The sequence below is a fragment of the Dermochelys coriacea genome, chromosome 15 (genome assembly GCF_009764565.3).
Source record: "Dermochelys coriacea isolate rDerCor1 chromosome 15, rDerCor1.pri.v4, whole genome shotgun sequence".
Taxonomy (NCBI): domain Eukaryota; kingdom Metazoa; phylum Chordata; order Testudines; family Dermochelyidae; genus Dermochelys; species Dermochelys coriacea.
In genome coordinates this window covers 21,238,735-21,264,919 of record NC_050082.1, presented here as the reverse complement: position 1 = coordinate 21,264,919, position 26,185 = coordinate 21,238,735, and the positions used below count along the sequence as shown (strand labels likewise).

At 40.7% G+C, this 26,185-nt stretch overlaps 1 long non-coding RNA gene across 1 annotated transcript in view; it reads left to right on the top strand.

Annotated features, from left to right (window-relative positions):
* LOC119843782 overlaps nt 1–25,375 on the top strand; it is a 29,056-nt gene extending 3,681 nt beyond the window's left edge. Inside the window, exon 2 of the long non-coding RNA XR_005289049.2 lies at nt 24,099–25,375. This is a non-coding gene — a long non-coding RNA (uncharacterized LOC119843782). The remainder of the gene's footprint in view (nt 1–24,098) is intronic.
* The last annotated feature ends 810 nt before the right edge of the window (nt 25,376–26,185 follow it).

Below are 26,185 nucleotides of genomic sequence, written 5' to 3'. Positions count from 1 at the left end.
CCTTTTTCGCTGCTGCACATTGAGTGGAAGTTTTCAGAGAATATATCCATGATGACTCCAAGATCTCTTTCTTGGGTGATAATAGCTAATTTAGACCCCATCATTTTGTTTGTATAGTTGGGTTTATTTTTTCCAATGTGTATTATTTAGTTTAAGAGCCTTTTGATGAAGGATCTTGACTTAATAACCTTAAGCACATGCTTGTTGACTCCCTCAACGAATTCTAATGGAGTGGTGAAACATGACTTCCCTGTACAAAAGCCTTGTTATCTCTTCTGCAACAAATCATGTTTATCTATATTTCTGGTAATTCTGTCCTTTACTAAATTTTCTGTCAGTTTGCCCAGTACTAGGTTAGGCCCACAGGAGTGTGATTGCCAGGATCATTTTTTTTTTTTTTTAAATCAGCATTACATTAGCTACCTTCCAGTCATCTGGTACAGAGGCTGATTTCAGTGATGGGTTACATATTACAGTTAATAGCGCTGCAATGTCATGTTAGAGTGCCTTCAGAATTCCTGGGTTAATACCAGTTGGTCCTGGTGACTTATTACTGTTTATCAATTTGTTCTAAAACCTCTTTCACTGATCCATCAATTTGGGACAGTGCTTCAGATTTGCCACCCACATCACAGCTATTCTCTCTGGGCATCTTCCCGACATCCTCAGCAGTGAAGCTGATACAAAGAATTAATTTAGCTTCTCTGCAATGGCCTGGTCTTCCTTGAGTGCTCCTTTTAATACCTTTGTCTACTGGCCCCACTGCTTGTTTGGCAGGCTGCCTTCTTCTGATGTATTTAAAAAATTAATGTTTAGCAAGTTGCTTCTCAAATTCTTCCTTGGCCTGACTTATTTTACTTGCCTGAGTTTGTGCAACTTCCTATTTTCCTCATTAGGATTTGACTTCCAAATTTTAAAGGATGCCTTTTTGCCTCTAACAGCCACCATTATTCTACTGGTTAGCTACAGTGGTGTTCTTTTCGTTCGCTGACTGTCTCTTTTTTTGGGGGGGGGGGCGGGGAGGGTATTCATTTAGTCTGAATTAAGTGCAAAGTTAAGCCTGTGTGTAAATCTTTGCAGGATCAGGGCATAAATGATACAACTTTCCTGGAAGCACAGACAAAATAGATAACTTTCCTAGTAGCTAATTAAGACCATTAAGACAAGTAGCTCCAGACATTAAGATCATTCTACTGCCAATTGCAGCAGAAGGCACCATGGTAAGAGACAGCATTGTATGCAAGACTAAATTTTAGAATATAAAATGCTACCAAAAAAATACATGGGCTGGGTACTTCATATCCCTCATCACCAATCCCATAGCTTCTGGAGTCTTTCGCCTCTAGGTCATTGGTTTGATTTCAACCTAAGTCAGTAAAAATGGAAGTAGTTACTGTCAGATGGCTGTTTAGTTATCTTCATCCAGCTCCGTATGCCATTGCACACACCTTGTATTTTGCTGTGATGCTAGGAGGTCTTCAGGTCTGGAAAAGGAAGAGCTCTGTGCAGCTTGAAAGGTTGTCTCTCTTACCAGCAAAAGCTGGTCCAATAAAAGATTATATTTCACCCACCTTTTCTCTCTCATTGAACACAGTCATTTAATACCAGCTGAGAGTGCATGGATGAAATGAGCATGGGGACTGGATTATCTTTTCATCCCCTAATGGTAGTTTATGCCACATGCCCTCCATAGTAGGTTGGAGGCATGTTAATGGAAAAATGTGAGAGGAAGGATGGTATTGTGATTTAAGACATTAGACTGAAACTCATGAGGTCTGGGTTCAATTCCTGACTCTGCCACAGACTATGTGATCTTGGGCAAATTATTTACTAAATCTCTCTCTGCCTTGGTTCCCCATTTGTAAAAATGGGGATAATAATGCTTAGTTTGTCCTTTGATTGTAAACTCTTTGGAACAGGGATTATGTTTTACTATTTGTTTGTGTAGCACCTAACTCTTTACGGCTCTGATCTTGGTCAGGGGGCTTCCAGACACTTACTACAATAAAACTAATTCAGGAAATTTTGTTTTCTCTGTCCATTCTATGCAGAATCAATACATCTGTCTAGATGGTCCATGCAGGCATGGACAGCCTTTGGATGTATAGTAAATGTATGGACATGTAAACACTGTAAGACTACTGTACACAGTAAGCTTTTTAAAATGACCTCTAACTTCTCCCCTCCTACATAATTTAATCAGATTTCAGTTCCTCTTTAATACTGCACATAAACTCTACCAAATAAGAACTTCAGTTCTATAATACAACCCAGATTAGATGTCACCTCAGTCTGCTTCCTCTGTGGGGGAAAAACTAGGTATTAAGGGCCCAATCCTGCAAGGCATTAAGCACTATCTACTCAACTGAAGTCAACAGGAATAGAAGGAACTTGCACTTCACAAAATTGGACTCTTTCTGCCCAGGGTTAAACTTACTGTGCTGTGTGTGTAGTATTTCCCATGCATAGTATAGTGAATGTAGTGGTATAGATGGAATAGCACAATGCAGTAAAAGTGTTAGAAGTATGAAATTCCACTCTGATAGCTGAATCTTGAGCCCATCACCATAGTATCTGAGCATCCATTTATCCTCTTGTAAGATGGGGAACTGAGGCACACGGAGGCTATGTGACTTGCCCAAGAGTACACAGGAAACTTGAGGCAGATCTGGTAACTGAACCCATGTCTCTCACATCAGCCCAAGCTAGTACTTTAACCATGGGATCACCACCCCTTTGAGTGAATCTGTAAAGTAATTTATTTATCTGTTAATCTGTGTGCCTTCTGTTAACTACTTCTGTTTTAATATGAAAAGAACAAAACCCGAGTAATCACAAGAGTATCTATATACATGACATGCTGTAAAACAATGAATACTAAAAAGAAAGGGATGTCTTTCTGTGAAGCTGTCTGTAACCAAAAATGTTACCTTCTTCCTATAACTGGAATAGCTCTTCAGATCCTTATCCCCACTTATAATGTAACCAAATACTGCTACTGTAAGTGATGAACCAGCATGCACATTTGAATTGCCAGAGCACTGTGCAGAAGTTCAATGTGGAAATACAGCTGGAGAAAGCATGAATGTAATCTTACTGGGGAGGTTGTATCACCACTGATCAAAATAAGTCCAACTAAATGAGCCATCAGCTTGTCAAAAAGGGGGTTTCTTCTTTTGGTCAACCATACTGCAGTTCATACATCAGACCACACGGTAGGGCTACATACAATGATTAGAACAGCTGTCTGTTTTGAGATATGGGAACAAGTTTCAGGACTTGTTTTTTGTTCTGCATCAGAATGAAACAGAGACCATTTGAAACTTTTGTCCTGCCCCCCAAAAAAATATGAGCAAGAGAGATCCCAGACTAGCCAATAATCCAGTGGCTAGAGCACTCATCTGGGATATGGGAGACTCAGATTCCAGTCCCTGCTCTTAACCAGGGTATCCCATTGCCCAAGTGAAGCCCAGTGGTGATGGCATATTCCATTGTGAGTCTGTCTCTGATTTTAACCAGAAATTCCATCCTGGCTCTGAAAAACCTTCCTTTTGAAAAACAAAAGTTTAGTCAAAACAGATTCATTTCCACGTAAAGCTTTGGTTTTGATGAATCATCATTTCTGATGCAAAATTCCTGACCAGCTCTAATGTCAATAGCATCAAGGGTTCTGTTGCAGCTTCTATCTTTTTGTATGTTTCACATCTGCCATTTTGATCATCGTCCTTGCCTAAAGTTTCCCTGATGCTTCCTATGCAGCCATGTAAAGAAAGTACGGTTGATCTTCATAGCACCTTGATTCCTAAATGCCCTTTTGGTGAATGTTCTAAGGCTTATCTTGACTTCCTAACACCCATTTGCCAACTTGTACAATATTTATACAGGTTTCAGAGTAGCAGCCGTGTTAGTCTGTATTCGCAAAAAGAAAAGGAGTACTTGTGGCACCTTAGAGACTAACACATTTATTTGAGCATAAGCTTTCGTGAGCTACAGCTCACTTCATCCAAATGCATCCGATGAAGTGAGCTGTAGCTCACGAAAGCTTATGCTCTAATAAATTTGTTAGTCTCTAAGGTGCCACAAGTACTCCTTTTCTTTTTGTGAATATTTATACAGCAAGACAGCTCTGGATGTATTTCTATAGTATATGAAATGTCATGAATAATGTTCTACTCCCTTCAGTCTGTTAAAAGTACAGACTGGGTATCCCAATGATATACCACAAGACATCAGTATACTTTGACGGTGGGTTTATTATGGTATAATACACATCTGAGAAGCTTCTTATCAGGAGACGAATGTCCTGACTTCTTCAGAGCAACTAAGCACCTACAACTTATTTGTGGTTGTACCCACAATGTACTATGCAGTCCTAGGCAAGAAGTCATGGCTGTTACTCCAAGAAGCTGGTGATCTTTGGGAAGTGAGGGTGCACAGCACTTCTAAAAATCAGGCCCATGAATGCTGCCAGCACCGCGATGGTAGAACAACTTGGAGTGCCCTAATGACCAGTTGTTTGACTATTTTAAAGGATGAAGGGAGGCTGAGTGTTGTTTGCTGCAAGGAGTTTAATGCTTTCTCCAAACTGGGATAATAAGTGCACACAACATGGACTTAGTGACACTGTCCATCAGCAATGCTCATATGTGACTTGAGTCCATGGGATCCACGTGCAAATTTTGGTGCTTAAAGGCCAGATGGCTTACCATGCTGAAGCAAATGTCAATGGAATTCATGGGTGTACAATGTATATTACTCTAGAGCCCTGCAGATGTTTGTATAATGAATAAATATAGACTATAGAAACTAGTCAGAAAAGGTACATAGGGCCTGATTTTCTTTCATTCATACTAAGGCCCCTTTATGTCACCCTGGTAGTGTAATGGGCAGATATGGGCCTTCATATAAATGAGTCTCTTGAGACCACATTTCAGAGTAGCAGCCAGGTTAGTCTGTATCCGCAAAAAGAAAAGGAGTACTTGAGGCACGTTAGAGGCTAACAAATGTATTTGAGCATAAGCTATCATGAGCTACAGCTCGCTTCATTGGATGCATGCAGTGGAAAATACAGTGGGGAGATTTTATATACACAGAGAACATGAATCAATGGGTGTTACCATACACACTGTAACGAGTGATTGGAATTAAATTTGCAAACTGGATACAATTAACTTAGGCTTGAATAAAGACTGGGAGTGGATGAGTCATTACACAAAGTAAAACTATTTCCCCATGTTTATTCCACCCCCCCCGCTGTTCCTCAGACATTCTTGTCAATTGCTGGAAATGGCCCACCTTGATTATCACTACAGAAGATTCTCCCCACCACCACGCCTGCTGGTAATAGCTCACCTTACCTGGTCACTCTTGTTACAGTGTGTATGGTAACACCCATTGTTTCATGTTCTCTGTGTATATAAAATCTCCCCACTGTATTTTCCACTGCATGCATCCAATGAAGTGAGCTGTAGCTCATGAAAGCTTATGCTCAAATACATTTTGAGCACATTCTCAGGATAAATCCCTTTGACATCTAAGGAGTCAATATGGGGATCAATATGAAAATTGAAAGGTGGATAAGGAATTGGTTAAAGGGGAGACTACAGTGGGTCATACTGAAAGGTGAACTGTCAGGCTGGAGGGAGGTTACCAGTGGAATTCCTCAAGGATCGGTTTTGGGACCAGCCTTATTTAATCGTTTTATTACTGACCTTGGCACAAAAAGTGGAAGTGTGCTAATAAAGTTTGCAGATGATACAAAGCTGGGAGGTATTGCCAATTCGGAGAAGGATCGGGATATTATACAGGAAGATCTGGATGACCTGGTAAACTGGACTAATAGTAATAGGATGAAATTTAGTAGTGAGGAAGTGTAAGGTCATGCATTTAGGGATTAATAAAAAGAATTTTAGTTATAAGCTGGGGACGTATCAATTAGAAGTAACAGAGGAGGAGAAGGAACTTGGAGTATTGGTTGACCACAGGATGACTATGAGCCGCCAATGTGATCTGGCCGTGAAAAAAGCTAATGTGGTCTTGGGATGCATCAGGCGAGGTATTTCCAGTAGAGATAAGGAGGTGTTAGTACCATTATTCAAGGCACTGGTGAGACCTCATCTGGAATACTGTGTGCAGTTCTGGTCTCCCATGTTTAAGAAGGATGAATTCAAACTGGAACAGGTACAGAGAAGGGCTACTAGGATGATCCGAAGAATGGAAAACCTGTCTTATGAAAGGAGACTCAAGAAGCTTGGCTTGTTTAACCTAACCAAAAGAGGGCTCAGGGGAGATATGATTGCTCTCTATAAATATATCTGAGGGATAAATATAGGAGAGGGAGAGGAATTATTTAAGCTCAGTACCATTGTGGACACAAGAACAAAGGGATATAAACTGGCTTGAAATTAGACTTGAAGGTTTCTAACCATCAGAGGAGTGAAGTTCTGGAACAACCTTCAAGAGAAGCAGTGGGGGCAAAAGACCTATCTGGTTTCAAGATTAAACTCGTTAAGTTTATGGAGGAGATGGTATGGTGGGATAACATGATTTTGGCAATTAATTGATCTTTAACTATTCATAGTAAATAGGTCCAATGGCTTGTGATGGGATGTTAGATGGGGTGGGATCTGAGTTACCACAGAGAATTCTTTCTTGGGTGTCTGGCTGGTGAGTCTTGCCCACATGCTCAGGGTTCAGCTGATCGCCATATTTGGGGTTGGGAAGGAATTTTCCTCCAGGGCAGACTGCAAGAGGTCCTGGGGGTTTTTCGCCTTCCTCTGTAGCATGGGGCACAGGTCACTTGCTGGAGGATTCTCTGCATCTTGAAGTCTTTAAACCATGATTTGAGGACTTCAATAGCTCAGACATAGGTGAGAGGTTTATTGCAGGAGTGGGTGGGTGAGACTCTGTGGCCTGCATTGTGCAGGAGGTCAGACTAGATGATCATAATGGTCCCTTCTTGCCTTAATATCTGAATCTATGAATCTAAGTACTCTTTTCTTCTTGAGACCACAGTCCTTCATAGTCCATTCCCTCCCCTTCTTCCCTCTCCCTCACATACACTAATGAACTCTGAAGTGAAAGTATTGGACTATGTTGCTGTTAGCTGCTAGCCCAGGGATTGGCAACCTGGCGGGTGACAGGCCAAAGGGTAAGCCCCCTGGCGGGCCAGGCCGGTTTGTTTATCTGCCGTGTCCGCAGGTTCAGCCAATTGCGGCTCCCATTGGCTGCGGTTTGCCACTCCAGGCCAATGGGGGCTGCGGAAGCAGTGGCCAGCACATCCCTTGGCCTGTGCCACTTCCCACAGCCCCCATTGGCCTGGAGCGGCAAACCACGGCCAGTGGGAGCGGCTGGTAAACAAACTGGCTCAGCCCACCAGGGGGCTTACCCTGACAGGCCGCATGCCAAAGGTTGCCAGTCCTTGGGCTAGCCCTTTTGTTCCTCTGCTCAGGGTATTAAAATGTGTCCATTATATATTACTCAAGGTAAGGAGGAAGGTAGGGTTTGTATATTGAAAGTATCCTGCCTCTAGATTTCTTATGCTATTAAAATGTGTTGAATGGAATAAGCCATTCTGTGAAAATAGGGGTCATGTGGATCAGAGAGAAATACTTTAGGTACCTATCAATTCTCCGTTATAAAGTCGGGTCCCAAGCAAACAAGTTCACTTTATGCTCATGACATTATTTTTGCACACAGGAAGGTCTGATATTTTTGTTGCATGTGTCCTAATCACTCCTCGTTTCAATAGCTTATTAAAGCTAATCTTAAAATTGTATAATCACAGGTTAAGGAAAGAGTGTCTGTACATCTGGATATAGCACTTAAATTATCCAAAAGTACGAAGTTTGGTTTAAAAGTCATAAAATATGTATAATACATAATCTGCAATAATTCAAATTTATGTTAATAAATTTAATGATACAGTTTAGAGATTAGCATCCAAATATTTGGGTACATCACTCATAAGTTTATACTAAGAGCTGGCTATGAAAATCAAATATAGTAATGAGTACAAATTGTCTCTCAGTAATTGAGCATTTAGGATACGTTGTCCCTCAGTAGATACCATCCATCACAGAAATATTCCAGTTACTATAAAGACTTCACTTCTCAACATCACTCCAGCTCATCTCTCCTGGTATTGCTGATGTCTGGTGATGTGTTCTAAATAATGTCCCTCAACCTGATGGCACCCGATACCATGAGTTGCTGCATTAGCCAAGAGTAGAGCTGACTGATTCCACGTTCCCGCAACACTAGCTCATTACTGGGGTTTCATTCGCCCAGGGCTCCAACTACCAACGTGTGTGTTTGACCCTCATAATCCCTAGCTCTCAAGGTGTCGCCCAGAGGGGCGTATTTCTCCACCTTTCGAAATCAGGTGTTGCAGAAGGCCAGTATCCTGTTTTCAAAGGGAACTGTGATGTCCACCATGACTATCTTCTTCTGTTAGTCTTTGGTGATGACTATGTCTTGTCATGGTTGGATGTCTTTTCCAAGGATGGTGGAGTTCATGGCCACCTTCCTCACAGGTGGCGGGATGGTGCTGACAAGGCTATTTTGGATGTCATTGTGGCGCAGCTGACAGGCTCTGGAATGGGGCTTGCAGCTACACAAGACATGGGGTAGCATCTCATTGTTCCGCCTTTTATTTAGCAATGACACTCTGAGTTTCCCAAACCAGAAGAAGAGCTCTATGTGAGCTTGAAAGCTTGTCTCTTTCTCTCCAACAGAAGTTGTTCCAATAAAAGATATTTCCTCACCCACTTTTTTTTTCTCTGTAGAGAAGCATGATTTTCCCAAGTTGTTTCAGTTCCTGACAGTATGCAAATTGTAGTTCTTCTTACAGTGAACACTGGCTTACAAGGAAGCTTTCTGAGATGTGGGGATGGAGGACAGAAATTTATAACTTTCTTGGGGTAGAGGGGAATAATACACCTCTCTCCCAACGTACCATGGGTGTAGAGGGCCTCAAGTTCATCAGGACAGATGTAGTAGTTTCACTCTGTGGTCACTGTGCTATTTGGGGAGCTAGTGCAGCAGGAATAAAATGCCTGCATTGAGTGTCAATGGATGGGGAACCCTTTTGCCCAAACATGCAGGAGAGGATTTTGGGTGGATCAGCAACTATGCTCAGATGCCATAGTGGTGAGCACGATAAAAACACCTGGATCTCCTTTCCTTTTCCACCCAGGGGTGGAAGAGGAGAAGTGCTGTGGCCCTAAGGCTATATTAGCAGGTGCTCAGCTGCTGTGTGGTCTGGGGGGCGGGGGCAGATGATTGATTCCCATAGACCCCCTGCAGATTGCCCCAGGGCAAAGCTCAGCTACATGGCCAATGCACTGTGTATATGATTTGGTCTTTTAGTACCAGCACTGACACTCTGCCTGTTAATAATCTATAGCTAGCTTTAATTCAGCATTTGGATGATGATTAAGAAAGTTTGGATTCAAAGCCATATCCAGGCTGGATTCAACACCACCACTATCTTGTGAGGCTTCAGCCCCAAATGGCCGAATTCTTGCACAGCGGCTGATCAGGGAATATTCCTCCCACCTTGCACAGACATCTCACAAGCCCCTAAAATAGAACCAGAGGATAGGACTCTTCTGGGTATTTAGGATCTGAACTAGAGTAGGGGGAGATGGATCAGATGTTCCCACCAGGAAGTGGGAACACTTCAGGGATCTCAAGAAACAAATACAAAAATGGGGACAAATATGGCTGAAGTAAACTCATTTAAAAATGTGAACTAATATTCCTAGAAAACATAGTGTATTCTTTCTTGAATTTCCATGTGCTGTTCTTTCTATAAAGCTCTAACATGAGCTGGTATACATGCAAACTGCATTGAAGATTCCATTCACGCCTTTAGTTCAAAGAATAACAGCTTGCTTATTTTATTATTGGTAGCACCACATGAATGGCTGGAGTATATAGTCCACAACTGGCGGAAATGTGAATCACGCACGGCACATGGTGCCAGAATGTCCTAGTTCATCCTTTGAAGATGCCACCCATCTCTTTTCATCCCTCCATTGGTTCACTTTTCTGCATCGGACATAGGCTACTTACCCTTCACTACCTATCTCTTCCTTCCCTATGTATCATCTGTCATTCACTAAGGAGATACTGACTTCTGCTTCCAATCAGCCAACTTTCATTGCCCATTTGTTATATTTTCAAACAAGCACCTTCATGCTTTTTCCCATGCCTCCCCTCACGCTCGGTACCCATAAATATCTGCAATGCCACCTCATTATTCCCTTAAAATGCTCTCTTCTATGGCGCCTATAAAAAAAAACTTGTCAACCGGGCAAGCAGCTGGTCTGCTGAAACTGAAGGCTATCATGCTGACCAATATTCTCATTACGGGTTTCAGAGTAGCAGCCATGTTAGTCTGTATCCGCAAAAAGAAAAGGAGTACTTGTGGCACCTTAGAGACTAACAAATTATTAGAGCATGCGCTTTTCATGAGCTACAGCATCCGATGCATCTGATGAAGTGAGCTGTAGCTCACGAAAGCTTATGCTTTAATATTCTCATTGTTTCCTTGTACTCTCCCATCTGCCTGCATGTATCCAGCTGTTGACTTTTGTCTTGCATTTAGATTATAAGATCTTTGATTCCTAGTTGTTCTGTGTTTGTCCAGCAGCTAGCACTGTGAGGTCTTGGCCAATGACTGGAGCTGCTAGGTGCTACTGCCATATAAATAGTAAATGTCAATACCAAGTTCAATCAGCTAGAGAAATATGTTAAAGTATATAGGCATTTTCAACTGTAGGCTCCTGCATGTCCTCACCAGTTCAGATGGAGAGCGCCTCACACCACAACTTGATATCCAGCTCCTTATGGGTTTGTCAGTGATACCCATGAGCATACACAGTGCAAGAAGTTCAAGGGCCTTTATAGTGTCACATCTCTCCCATATCCCAAGCATTTGCTTGCCTTAAACTTGGTGGATTTTTGTCTAATCTTTCCCTTGCCCCCCACCCCTCAACTCCCATTAGTGGTAATCCTTTTTACTCCTATCTGACACACACAAGTCCCCTTTATCAAAGGATTTTCACACCTGAGACCTCAAGTCACATACTTGCAGTAAAACAACTCCTTAGAAGTAAATCCTTTTAAATCCTAAGGCCAAACACCATAACAAACATATCTGCTCAAGGGATCAGTTTTCCAAACGTGCTTTGAATCTAGGTCCAGCATACATTTGGCTTTCAGAGTGATACCGTTTTAGTTTTTTATAAAAAAAAGTTCCCTTTCACATGTTATCTAAATTGGTATCTCTGGTGGATTTTGCCACTGAAGTGTAGAGTACCAGGGTGATGCTGAGAGGGGCACAAGGGCAACACTTCAGGACAAACAGAGGGATTGAGATAAAATCTTCTTAGAAAGTGTCAGTTACGGTGAGAACATATCACTTTTGGGGGTGCATGGGGGAGAGTAACTCATGTTTTCAAATCAAACTCTCTGAGTATCTACTATATACTCACAGGTTTCAGAGTAGCAGCCATGTTAGTCTGTATTCGCAAAAAGAAAAGGAGGACTTGTTGCACCTTAGACTAACAAATTTATTGGAGCATAAGCTTTCGTGAGCTACAGCTCACTTCATCGGATGCAGTGAGCTGTAGCTCACGAAAGCTTATGCTCTAATAAATTTGTTAGTCTCTAAGGTGCCACAAGTACTCCTTTTCTTTTTACTCTATACTCATCTGTCAGGCTGTGACTGAATGAGGGAGCTTTCAAAAAAGTGAGAGATTTGTAACGTTTTCCTGAAACATCCTGCAAAATCCATCGTCCTATACTACTTCTAAAATTTACCCAAAGCACAGAAGGGTTTTCCTCAGCTAGTGAGTGATATATCGTAATATCCAAATCCTACAGGTCACTTTCAAACTGGGCTCTGTAAAATATGTTCTGTGCCCCCACAACCAGTTATTTTCATGCCCAGAACATGTCCTTGGCATGAAAATGATTAATTGCACATGCAGATGAAAACTTAAAAATGCAAGGACCTGCTTGGACGCACAATTTGCATATGCAAGTGGTTGATAGCACTTGTATATTTTGTGATTGTTGCTATTTGGGAAATTTAGCTCCAGATGAGCTCAGTGGTGGAATAGAGATATAATGACACATTCACTTCTATTCAACCAGATTCTATTGGCATAACAAACTAGATGAGTGTTGCCAAAGTGTAAAAAGAAGAGACCCTCTCTGGTAGGTACAGTCCTTCTAGGATAAAGCTACACATTGTGTCTTGGTTTGATCCTTGTGTTCCATTTGTCAGCAGTGTCCATTCCTGATCCAGTGGCAGGCTGTTGTGTGGTATGATGCCATCACTGCCCTCATTTCTTTCCATTCTCCAAGGGTTAGGCACAGTTCTGCTAGGTCATGAGAATCACTGTTTTATTTCCCTCCTACTGGGAGGGTAACCTTGATGTCCTTAAATAAGTTAGTGGTTAGCAGCTCTCTCCTCTCTGCCTACCTGTCTGTTTGGGTTGGGGAGAGTTTCTTACAAACCACCGTCTCACTGCCAGCCCTAAAAACTTTATTGCCCTAGGAGAACATCATATGTGCCCCCACACTCGTTCTTCTGGGGTGTGTCTCCTACTGCTTTTTTTTTTTTTTTTTCCTTTTCAGGTGCTTCTCTCATTGTGAGACAGGAATTAACAAGGCAGGTAGTCTTTCTTTCCTCCCCACCCTCAAAATCCCTTTAATTCTCCTCTGCTCAGTTGGGAGGAGAAGGCTGGCTGTAGTCAGTGGGGGCAGAAGGTAAGGGGCTCAGTAGTGGCCTAAGACTCTCCCAGCTGCCACCTGCATCTGACTTCCCACCTAACCTAGCACCCCCAGACACCCTCCAGTCCCTAGCCACAGCTGCCAGATGCCCCATCCCTATCACTGCTTGAGGCAGCGCGTGGTTCGGGGTGAATATCAGTGACTCTCTCGTCCACGAGACACATCACACGGAGCTGCACAAAACTTGGCAGCTACAAAACAGCCCTTAACTTGGCTATGGCACACTGCTTTGCAAGTATAAAGTGCTATAAAAATACTAAGAAGTTTTCTTCTACTCGTAAAAGAATCACTTGAGGCTAAATAGTCTACTAAGTGTGTGAGTCAGTCCTGTCTAAATTTTTGCCATATTGAAGTTTCCCTAAATGAGGCATGCAAATAAAAATAACATTTTCTTCCCTGGTAAAAGGGAGACCGTAATTCAATCCTTTTTATTAAGAATAAGAACCCCAAAGGCAACCAAATGGAGCCTAAAGCAACAGAATCATAATAATATTAATAGCAATATGCTCCATTTCAACTAAGTACCCAAAGGCAACATTGTAATCCTCCCTGATTCTGAAAGTTGCATAGAAGCTTATAGATATTTAAAACTAATATAAATTGAATCTGGAGCAGATTGAAAGCACATCCTTTGGGCACATCAGCAGAGGGGATGGTGATCTGTGGGATATTGAAATGTAAATGAGTTGCAAAACAAGGTCTATTGTGTTTGATAGAGTTCAGACATGTATGTTGGGGTACATATTCCCCCTTTCATCTCCTTCTACCTAGCCTTCATTATACTGAGACTATAATGAATGTAATTGTATGCAGTCCCTCTTTCATTAAAATATGCAGGGAAATATCCATTGACGAATACAGGCCTGCCCCAATTAGAAGGTTTCAACTCCTGTCTGCACTACAGTTCCAAACCATGGTTAAAACATAATCTGTGGCCCAATCCCTGATGCAGAATAGCTCAATTTTGTTTGCAGAGGTAGGAATAAGTGGTTTTATAGAAACAGCACTACATCCCTGCTTGCTGTTAGGATCAGCATAGCTCTAACTCTCATGTCAAAGGGACCGTAGTCGCAGATGGGATTTCTGTTTCCATTAATCCTGTTGAGCCCACTGGAGTGGAGCAGGAGAGAGTGACTGATGGATATACCATGTTATGTTCCAGAATGATACTTGATTGCAGTCTTGGGGCAAGGACTATTGTCTTGGGTGGACTGTGCCTTACTGTTGGCAATCAAATTTTCATCATGTAGTAATGTGGAATGGTTGTAATACAAGTGAATGAAAAGATAATGCCTTGGACTATGGGGAAAAAGATACTGTCCAGGGTGTCTGTTCTTGCTATATGCAGAAAGTGTTTATGTTAAGGTGTCTAGTGAATTTACCAAAAACATTTTTCTGAGGTCAGAAGTTCTCAAACTCTTTGGACCAACAACTTCTTAGAGAGCATTTTTTTTTCTTGGGCACTTCCTCTACCATTTATAAATGCATAATATTCCTTTGACCACTATGACAACTGCTTATGTAACCCACTGTTCAGACAGTGCATGACTCATGTCCTCTGAATCTGCTACCACTGCCAAAGAAGGGTTCTAGCTCAAATTGTAGAGACTCATGTTCTTGGGTCTGGTTATCTCAAGTTTAGTCCTTGATGATCCTGATGATGATGATGATGATGATGATTATAGAAAGCACCTTGAGGCAGGGTCAATCCTTCTGTTTTGTTTGTATAGCATCTACTACAATGGGTCTTGGTCCATCACGAGGGCTCCTAGATGCTATGGTAATAAGGACATAGAAAAATATTGGAAAAGATTTTAATGTATTTAATGGCTGGGAATAGGTAAGAAAACAAATACCATGTGTCGATCAATGCTCCACAGACCTCAGAAATCTAGGTGGGGTCACTCTGGAATTACAAAATTTAGTTTTGCACAACTCCGTAATATTTAAATGAATTGCCACATAGCATTATAAAGAGTTATTTTATATATCCATGACTTTCGTTTTTACACAGTTTACATTGCCACAGATGTTTATGCAACTTGCTATTGAGTAACACTATTTTATTGGCATGTATGAAACCACTTTCTATATACCTTTTGTAATTAACCATTTCTTCCCCTTTTCTCCTCCCTCCTGGCAAACTCTCTGTTCCTCACTAAGGACTAACAAAATGGAAGGACTCACAGATGGAAGCAGGGCTGGGGAATTTTGAGGAGAGACTGGATGAGGAAAGTGGTCAGTGGAAACATGTGACTCAAAGAACCAGGCAGAGAAAAAGACGGGCTAGTGAAGGAGAAATAGAGCTTAGGAACAGGTTTGCAGAGTTGGAAAATGAAGGGGCTCAGCAGGTACTTGTTGAAGGTGGAAGGATAAGGAAGAAGAGAAGAGAGGCTAGCCCTATAGAAAAAGGGGAAGAGTCAAGGGAGACTACACCAAATATGAGCCCCAGGAGGATACAGGATGGGTTGAAGAGGATTGTAAGGGAAAATAGGAATGGAAAGAACTTGCAGCCAGAGGGAACAGGGGAGAGACTGGAGAATAGCACTGTCACCAGGAAGAGGCAGGTCTATGTGATCGGGGACTCTTTATTGAGAAGAATAGACAGGCCTGTAACTAGAGCTGATCCTAAGAATAGAAGGGTGTGCTGTCTTCCGGGTGCTAAGATACGGGATGTAGACCTGAGGTTGAAAAGGATCCTAAAGGGAGCAGGAAACAAACAACAAATGATACAGCCAGATTCTCGCTGGAAAGTATCAAGGGAGACTATGCTAGGCTGGGGAAGACACTTAAGGAAATTGAGGCTCAGGTGATCTTTAGCAGGATCCTTTCTCTTCCTAGAGAAGGGCAACAAAGGTCTGATAAGATTATGACTGTCAACAGATGGCTTAGGCAGTGGTGCTATAAGGAGGGCTTTGGGATGTATGGCCACTGGGAGGCATTCACGGACAGAGGTCAGTTCTCTCGGGATGGACTTCATCTGAGTAGGGAAGGAAATAGACTTCTAGGATCAAGGCTGGCACAACTGATAAAGAGAGCTTTAAACTAGGAATTGGGGGGAGATGGATGGGAGATGTCCAGAAAATCTCCACGCCAGATTTTAGCATTGAGAGGGAAGAAGATGAAGTAAGAATGGATACAGCCGTGGGCAGGAGAATGTATATAAGGAGCAAGGGCAGTGTGGATACTAGTCTAATAGGTTATACTGGCTGTAGAATGACTGTGCCTAATAGGGTACAAAATGTGAGCGAGGCCAAACAGCAAAAATTAAAATGTTTGTACACCAATGCGAGGAGTCTAGGTAACAAAATGGAGGAACTAGAGCTACTGGTGCAGGAAGTGAAACCAGATATTATAGGGATAACAGAAACATGGTGGAATAGTAGTCATGACTGGACTACAGGTATTGAAGGGTATGTACTGTTTAGGAAAGACAGAAACAAAGGTAAAGGGGGTGGAGTAGCATTGTATATCAATGATGAGGTAGAATGTAAAGAAATAAGAAGCGATGCAATGGATAAGACAGAGTCCGTCTGGGCAAAAATTACATTGGGGAAGAAAACTAGTAAAGCCTCTCCTACGATAGTGCTTGGGGTGTGCTATAGACCTCCGGGATCTAATTTGGATATGGATAGAGCCCTTTTTAATGTCTTTAATCAAGTAAACACTAATGGAAACTGCGTGATCATGGGAGACTTTAACTTCCCAGATATAGACTGGAGGACCAGTGCTAGTAATAATAATAGGGCTCAGATTTTCCTAGATGCGATAGCTGATGGATTCCTTCATCAAGTAGTTGCTGAACCGACTAGAGGGGATGCCATTTTAGATTTAATTTTGGTGAGTAGCGAGGACCTCATAGAAGAAATGGTTGTAGGGGACAATCTTGGCTCAAGTGATCATGAGCTAATTCAGTTCAAACTAAATGGAAGGATTAACAAAAATAAATCTGCAACTAGGGTTTTTGATTTCAAAAGGGCTGACTTTCAAAAATTAAGGAAATTAGTTAGGGAAGTGGATTGGACTGAAGAACTTATGGATCTAAAGGCAGTTGAGGCCTGGGATTACTTTAAATCAAAACTGCAGAAGCTATCGGAAGCCTGTATCCCAAGAAAGGGGAAAAAATTCATAGGAAGGAGTTGTAGACCAAGCTGGATGAGCAAGCATCTTAGAGAGGTGATTAAGAAGAAGCAGAAAGCATACAGGGAGTGGAAGATGGGAGGGATCAGCAAGGAAAGCTACCTAATTGAGGTCAGAACATGTAGGGATCAAGTGAGACAGGCTAAAAGTCGAGTAGAGTTGGACCTTGCAAAGGGAATCAAAACCAATAGTAAAAGGTTCTATAGCCATATAAATAAGAAGAAAACTAAGAAGGAAGAAGTGGGGCCGCTTAACACTGAGGATGGAGCGGAGGTTAAAGATAATCTAGGCATGGCCCAATATCTAAACAAATACTTTGCCTCAGTCTTTAATAAGGCTAAAGAGGATCTTGGGGATAATTGTAGCATGACAAATGGGAAGGAGGATATAGAGGTAGATATTACCATATCAGAGGTAGAAGCGAAACTGAAACAGCTTAATGGGACTAAATCGGGGGGCCCAGATAATCTTCATCCAAGAATATTAAAGGAATTGGCACCTGAAATTGCAAGCCCATTAGCAAGAATTTTTAATGAATCTGTAAACTCAGGAATAGTACCGAATGATTGGAGAATTGCTAATGTAGTTCCTATTTTTAAGAAAGGAAAAAAAAGTGATCCGGGTAACTACAGGCCAGTTAGTTTGACATCTGTAGTATGCAAGGTCCTGGAAAAAATTTTGAAGGAGAAATTAGTTAAGGACATTGAAGTCAATGGTAAATGGGACAAAATACAACATGGTTTTACAAAAGGTAGATCGTGCCAAACCAACCTAATCTCCTTTTTTGAAAAGGTAACAGATTTTTTAGATAAAGGAAATGCAGTGGATCTAATTTACCTAGATTTCAGTAAGGCATTTGATACCGTGCCACATGGGGAAATATTAGTTAAATTGGAGAAGATGGGGATCAATATGAACATCAAAAGGTGGATAAGGAATTGGTTAAAGGGGAGACTGCAACGGGTCCTACTGAAAGGCGAACTGTCAGGTTGGAGGGAGGTTACCAGTGGAGTTCCTCAGGGATCGGTTTTGGGACCAATCTTATTTCATCTTTTTATTACTGACCTTGGCACAAAAAGTGGGAGTGTGCTAATAAAGTTTGCAGATGATACAAAGCTGGGAGGTATTGCCAATTCGGAGAAGGATCGGGATATTATACAGGAGGATCTGGATGACCTTGTAAACTGGAGTAATAGTAATAGGATGAAATTTAATAGTGAGAAGTGTAAGGTTATGTATTTAGGGATTAATAACAAGAATTTTAGTTGTAAGTTGGGGACGCATCAATTAGAAGTAACGGAAGAGGAGAAGGACCTTGGAGTATTGGTTGATCATAGGATGACTATGAGCTGCCAATGTGATATGGCTGTGAAAAAAGCTAATGCGGTTTTGGGATGCATCAGGAGAGGCATTTCCAGTAGGGATAAGGTGGTTTTAGTACCGTTATACAAGGCACTGGTGAGACCTCACCTAGAATACTGTGTGCAGTTCTGGTCTCCCATGTTTAAAAAGGATGAATTCAAACTGGAGCAGGTACAGAGAAGGGCTACTAGGATGATCCGAGGAATGGAAAACTGGTCTTATGAAAGGAGACTTAAGGAGCTGGGCTTGTTTAGCCTAACTAAAAGAAGGTTGAGGGGAGATATGGTTGCTCTCTATAAATATATCAGAGGGATAAATATAGGAGAGGGAGAAGAATTATTTAAGCTCAGCACCAATGTGGACACAAGAACAAATGGGCATAAACTGGCCACCAGGAAGTTTAGACTTGAAATCAGACGAAGGTTTTTAACCATCAGAGGAGTGAAGTTTTGGAATAGCCTTCCAAGGGAAGCAGTGGGGGCAAAAGATCTATCTGGTTTTAAGATTCTACTCGATAAGTTTATGGAGGAGATGGTATGATGGGATAATGGGATTTTGGTAAGTAATTGATCTTTAAATATTCAGGGTAAATAGGCCAAATCCCCTGAGATGGGATATTAGATGGATGGGATCTGAGTTACTATAGAAAATTCTTTCCTGGGTATCTGGCTGGTGAATCTTGCCCATATGCTCAGGGTTTAGCTGATTGCCATATTTGGGGTCGGGAAGGAATTTTCCTCCAGGGCAGATTGGAGAGGCCCTGGAGGTTTTTCGCCTTCCTCTGTAGCATGGGGCATGGTTGACTTGAGGGAGGGTTCTCTGCTCCTTGAAGTCTTTGAACCATGATTTAAGGACTTCAGTAGCTCAGATATGGGTGAGGTTTTTCATAGGAGTGGGTGGGTGAGATTCTGTGGCCTGCGCTGTGCAGGAGATCAGACTAGATGATCAGAATGGTCCCTTCTGACCTTAGTATCTATGAAAATAAGTTTGACATTTTCAGCCAATTTCTTAATTATTCAGGAACATAAAATGGACTTTTTTTTTTTCTTTATAACTGAGGCACAAAACAATCATCTTCCATCTGAAATTCAGCAGGGAAAGTTTCAGCCTAAACAGGAATCTTTCAAAAATTTAAAAATTCAAAAATCTTTCAAAAAACAAATGTAAACCAAGTTAGAACAAAAATCATCTTGCAAACTTAGCTGCAGTACAATGGGTCAGAACCCCAGCTAGTGTAAATCAGTAGAGCTCCATTGAAGTCACCTAATTATACCTATTTATATCGCATAAGGATGTGGCCTTTTATTACTATTACAAATGCTCAGTTTAGATAGTGTGGATCAAATCCTGCCCTCATTACAGCAGGTGATTTGGCTTGGTGATTACACTGAATTTACAGTGTTCGTATAGCACTAGCTCCTCAGAGGACCCAGTCAGGCATCAGGATCCCATTGTGCTAGTCACTGAACAAACAATCCAAATACATGTATCTGCCCCAAAGAGCTTGCCTACAGGACGGGGTAATGTGTTTTATGCGGGAGTGATTTCTAATGCATGTTGTGCATTAATTGCTCTGTGTGGATCCTGCTGGTGCACCCTAGAAGTTCACTACTACGTTAATGCGCATTAGGGAACCTTTAGTGTGCATCAGCAGCATCTATATGGAACAATTAATGTGTGACATGTTAGTGCGCTTTAGAAATCACTCCCCTATGGTGCTCATTGCTGCACTGTATAGACATACCTAAAGTAACTACTGTAACTGAGAATAAAATTTTGGCACGGTGCATACATACCGGTAACATTATTTTTTAGGCCCTTTCAGCTCTTTGAGAGTTCTGGTCTTAGGTATACCAGAAATGGGTGCATTAAAAATTGATGGGCTCTTTTGTTTTAACTGATCATAAATTGGGTTGTTGGTTGATAGCAGTTAACTCACGTGATTAACTCAAAAAAATTAATCGCTATTAATCACAGTTTTAATCACTCTGTTAAACAATAGAATACCAATTGAAATTTATTAAATATTTTAATGTTTTTACATTTTCAAATATATCTATTTCAATTACAACACAGAATATAAAGTGCACAGTGCTCACTTTATATTTTTATTATAAATATTTCCACTGTAAAAATGATAAACAAAAGAAACAGTATTTTTCAGTTCACCTCCTACAAGTACTGTAGTGCAATCTCTTTATCATGAAAGTTCAACTTACAAATGTAGATTTTCTTTGTTACATAACTGCACTCAAAAAGATAACAATGTAAAACTTTAGAGCCTATAAGTCCACTCAGTCCTACTTCTTGTTCAGCCAATTGCTAAGAGAAACAAGTTTGTTTACATTTATGGGAGATAATGCTGCCCTCTTCTTAATTACAATGTCACCTGAAAGTGAGAACAGTCATTTGTATGGCACTTTTGTAGCCAGCATCGCAAGATATTTATATGCCAGGTGCAGTAAAGATTCATATGCCTCTTCATGCTTCATCCACCGTTCCAGAGGACATGCTTCCATGTTGATGACGCTTGTTAAAACAATAATGCATTAATTTGATTTGTGACTGAACTCTTTGAGAGAGAATTGAATGTCCCCTACTCTGTGTTACCCACATTCTGCCATATATTTTGTGTTATAGCAGTTTCAGGTGATGACCCAGCACATATTCATTTTAAGGACACTTTCACTGCAAATTTGACAAAATGCAAAGAAGGTACCAATGTGAAATTTCTAAAGATAGTTACAGCACTCTACCCAAGGTTTAAGAATCTGAAGTGCCTTCCAAAATCTGAGAGGGATGAGGCGTGGAGCATGCTTTCAGAAGTCTTAAAAGAGCAACACTGTTGCGGAAACTACAGAACCCAAACCACCTTCTGCTGGTGGCATCTGACTCAGATGATGAAAATGAACATGCGCCAGTCTGCACTACTTTGGATTGTTATCAAGCAGAACCCATCATCAGCATGGATGCATGTACTCTGGAATGGTGGTTGAAGCATGAAGGGACATACGAATCTTAAGAGCATCTGGCACGTAAATATCTTGTGACACCAGCTACAACAGTGCCTGCAAATGCCTGTTCTTACTTTCAGGTGACATTGTGAACAAGAATTATTTGCAGCATTATCTTCTGCAAATGTAAACAAATTTGTTTGTCTGAGTGATTGGTTGAACAAGAAGTAGGACTGAGTGGACTTGTAGGCTCTAAAGTTTTATATTTTTGAATGCAGTTTTTTGTACATAATTCTACATTTGTAAATTCAACTTTCGTGATAGAGAGATGTATGAGGTGAATTGAAAAATACTATTTTGTTTTTTACAGTGCAAATATTTGTAATAAAAATGAATTTTGGTATTCTGAGTTGCAATTGAATTCAATATTTTGAAAATGTAGAAAACACCTAAAAATATTTAAATAAATGGTGTTCTATTGCTTAACAGCATGACTAATCATGATTAATTTTTTAAATCGCTTGACAGCCCTAATTATAAATGTGATGTCATTCTTACAATGCAAGTTTGCATCAAACCATGGTGGAAGGAAAAAGTCTTCAAACTTACCGTGCACAGATTTAATTTAGTATCAGATGAATGGGGAGAGAAATTTGCTGAAGATCAAATACGTTTAGAGAAACTCACCAAGGAAATGCATGAAAGAGGAGGGAGAAACTTTAGAAATACATGCTGAACTTTCAGGAAAATTAGATCTCCCACCTTTTAGTTACTGAACAGTGTTATGGTGTCAGTGCTTGCAATAAGTTGTATTATATCTGTAGATGGATTAAGAACTTTTTTTGCCTTTTCATTTTACCATTTATTATATACTGTCTGTTTATATGTCAGTCCTAGGTTACCTTGATTGGAATCAGAAGGTGCCTTGTGAGCAGTATAGATATCTGGCTATAGAAATATGCTCAGCTTTATGTCACTTCTATGCTGGTGTCTGCATTCCTCAAGGAACCCTCTAATTCAAAAAGCGAATCTGTGTGTCATCTAAACTTGGCAGAAAGCATTTTGGTTTCTTTGTAAAAGGAAATATTTTACCCTGAGTATAGAAAATAAACCCAGTTTTAAAAATTCACATTTCTCTTCACTGTTACAGGCACAATCCCATTGCATAAAATGCTTGGTATGTAGAATGAGATGGTTAGGCATATTGTCCACTTCAACTATTTGATTTGCTGAACATTCCTTAGTGCTTTACAGTAGCAAATAACGGGCTAAGTCATAGGAGCTCCACTGTGGATGTTCTAGACAGGAAATGTGTGCAAAGAGTCTATAGTAAAGAGTCACTTGGTAACCACAGCAAAAGACTGTTGGTCAGGATACTATGCTCTTGTCCTCAGCTCTGCCACTGCATTGTTTTGTTGGGCAAGTTGCTTAAACCACTTGAGTCTCCATTTACTTACTATTCTGTAAAATAGATATAACACCTACATTACAAGAGTGTTGTGAAGCTTAATTAATCCTTGCTTGTAAATTACACTGAGATTCTCTGAGAGGCACTATAGAAGTAAAAAATATTAATATCACTGAAATTACTTGATTAAGGTCACTGAAGTTTAGTTTCCTTTTTTATGTTGTCCACTTCCTAACATCTTCCTGGCAGGTGCCATGTAGATTAAAGGCATCACTGGTATAGGAACACCAGGCCTGACATTATAGGAGTTAACATTATTATTTCTTAATATGGTCTTTTTCTGATAGTTGCTTTTATAACTATTCTCTGTTTTGGCTGAATATTTGTACTCGCTTCAGTAACACGAGTGATCCACGGGGGCTACCGTCAATGTCCTTAGATCCAAATTGTCTGAAACTAAAGCAGAATTCTAATTGAAATCTCCTTATACTTTGAAATAAAATTCTGAATTTTAATATGGACAGAGTTCCCGGTGGGGTGAAGGTGACTGATGTGCATAGGGTGAGTACATTTAAGAGCACTGAGGGCTCTAAGTGAGAACTGAGTGGTGCATAGGCTTTGTGCTGGGCCTCTGAACAGGAGGAATTTCAGCCATATGACTTTTCAAAATGTTGTACTCCATATAATGGAGGCAGTATTCTTGTAGGATGACATTTCACCTTTAACTTGTTATGGGGGAGGAAAATGCTGTTCATAAAGGCATTTTTATTGCCTTGGTTGGTTCAGTAGTTATCAAATGCCATCCCAGTTTTCAGCAGTAAGATAAAGGAACAATATCTATGCTGGTAAGAGTTTCAGAAAGCGAGGGATGGGGAGGGTTCTTCTTTTAGAAGAAAATATTGGAAGAACTTTCTTTAGTGTTAGATGAAGCAGTAAGGATAGTGAACTTAATAAAATCACAGTCCTTAAAATAGCGCCTTTTCTCTCCATTGTGTGAGGAAATGGGAGCAGAACACCAGAGTTTACTTTTGCACACAGAAATACTCTGGTTTTTCCATAGAAAAGTTCTCACATGTTTATATGAGCTGAAAGAGGTGTTAAAAATGCTCTTAATTTTGAGGAACCTGCATGCACTGAGTTAATCGCTGGTGTGGCCTAGTGTGCAAAACTTGCCTATCTGGCTGATCTATTCCACCACTTCAGTGACCTGAACAGGAAAATGCAAGGTAGAACTGAGAATCCTCTCTTCTGTATGGATTTAGATGTAGCCCTCTGATGTGGGGAGGGGGAGTAGCAAAAGGCACAGTAGAAATGTTCCCCCTGGAAAACATGATCCTACTGGCAGTATTTTTGGTTAAGGTTGTTTCTGAGCATTTCGAAAGTCTGAAAGAAAAATTTAGCTCATATTTTTCCTTCATCCTATATAGGAAATTTCAACTGGGTCTGGAATCCTTGGATTGCCTCTGCAATGGAAAGTGCTGAGAATCTTGCAATAATGACTCAAGAGCAACTTGCCGAATTAAGGATGGGACACTCTCTTTTAAAATTAAGTTTGGTGACATGCTTTTGGACTCATTCTGGTTGACAGTGGCATACACAGCATTCTCAGACTATGCTATTTGTATCTCTATTTTGTTGTCACTTTCAACAATGTACCTGTGCAAGTTAAGTTTTTTTTTTCAAGCCCAACTTGCATCCAAAACAAACAAGGAGAGCATCTGAGATCAGTGGAACAAGAGCTCTGAGTTGCACTGTTGACACTTCCTGCCAGGATTAAACAACTCTGCATATCAAAGAGAGTTCAAATTTCTATTAAAAGTAAGTTTTGTTATAATTATTTTAGCCTGGGTCAGGGGCATGCTGCACAAATCTGTTATTGAAGTAAGTGTTGGAAAAGATTGGGAAATGCATGTTGCTCCTGCAGTAACTCTGATTTGGTTACATTTTAAACCTGCTTTGCACAGGTGTAAAGGATTTAGCATGGTGCAAGGTAGTGGAGAATCTGTCCCTCATTAACTGTCCCACAGCTGGGAATTTGAAGAGAGTACAAAAAAAGGATGAGTATTCAGAGGAAGGGACTGATCCTGAGGGCTCCCTTGAGAGCTGGACTAGTGGGGCAACGTGAGGAAGCTCATGTTGCTGCAGTTCTGTGGCTAAACAGAGGAGTTCAGTTTTAAGTGCAATCAATCTGGCACTTTTCCTAAGAGTTAAATTCACTTTAAAGAAAAATAAGCCAACAATGGAAAAGAAACATGAACCTTCTAATGGACTCTACTATGAGGCAGTACTCTCTGGGAGTGAATCCTGAATAGCTGGCCCAGTTGCTAAAGGCTCTGAGTGATGACTGATTAGACATCTCTGGCTATTTCTGACCCCCATCCTTAGTGTGTGGAATGGTTAGATATCTGCTTTCAGTATTTCCATCATTTTGAAATCTGACGTCTCTCTTTTTAAAGCGGGGGAGGGAGCTTAAGAAGTCTTGCTGTTACAATGCCTGGGGGAGCCATATAACAGAATGGAAAGCAGGAAAGGAAATATATTTCCCACCAACTTGGCTTTGGCTGGGGGTTAGCCATTTTGCAGGAAGAAATGTTTTAAAATGTTAATGTCATGGGGTTATATTTATTTCCAACCTTCCTGCAAAATACAGAGCTTTTTCTCTAAAGTGTACACAAATAAAAAGTTTGTCAATGATTTTCTTAAATCTTTGCCTGCTGAATTGGAGTATTGAGCACACACTTGACCTTTTAACATTTGTACCTGGATTTGGTTTCAGTCTACCCAGCCTGCTGTTTGCACTGAATCCAATTGTTCTAAACAGAGGTTGTTTCTTTCTTTCTTTCTCTCAAGTTCCCCAAATGGAGAGTGTAATGATGCTTACCTGCCTCACATGGGTGTTGTTGAGCAGAATTCATTATCTGTAAAGCCTTGAATGAATGGCACTACTATAGAAGGGCAAATTACAATGATGAGTAGATAGTGTGAATACAGCAGTGGACTAGAAGTCAGAAAATCTGGGTTCTGCTACTGACTTGCTGGGTGAGCTTAAGCAAATCTCTTCATCTCTGTGTCTCTATTTCTCTTTCAAACCTTTGTGTACAATATTGTCTATTGTTTACATTTATGGTAACAATGACTGAGAGGCCTTAACTGAGATTGGGGGCCACACTGTGTTAGACAATGCAGAAAGGCATAATAAGAGTCTTTTTGCCTCAGATAACTTGCAATCAAAGTAGACAAGATGCACAAACTATGAGAAGGAAAACAGAGGCACAAAGATGTAAAATGAGTTGTTCCAGGTCACGCAGCAAGCCAGTGTCAGAATTAGTCTGAGATATTGTTTTTAGTCAGGTGCCCTGTCCATGACTTATGGGATAGGTACTGTCTCTTATTTAATGTGTTGGACATAAACTACTGTGATTGCCTCAGTCTCACTGGGCCTTGCAGACCACTGTAATACTAATAAAATCATCATCTGTTTAAAACGTATTTATTATGTTTACTTCGGGCTTGT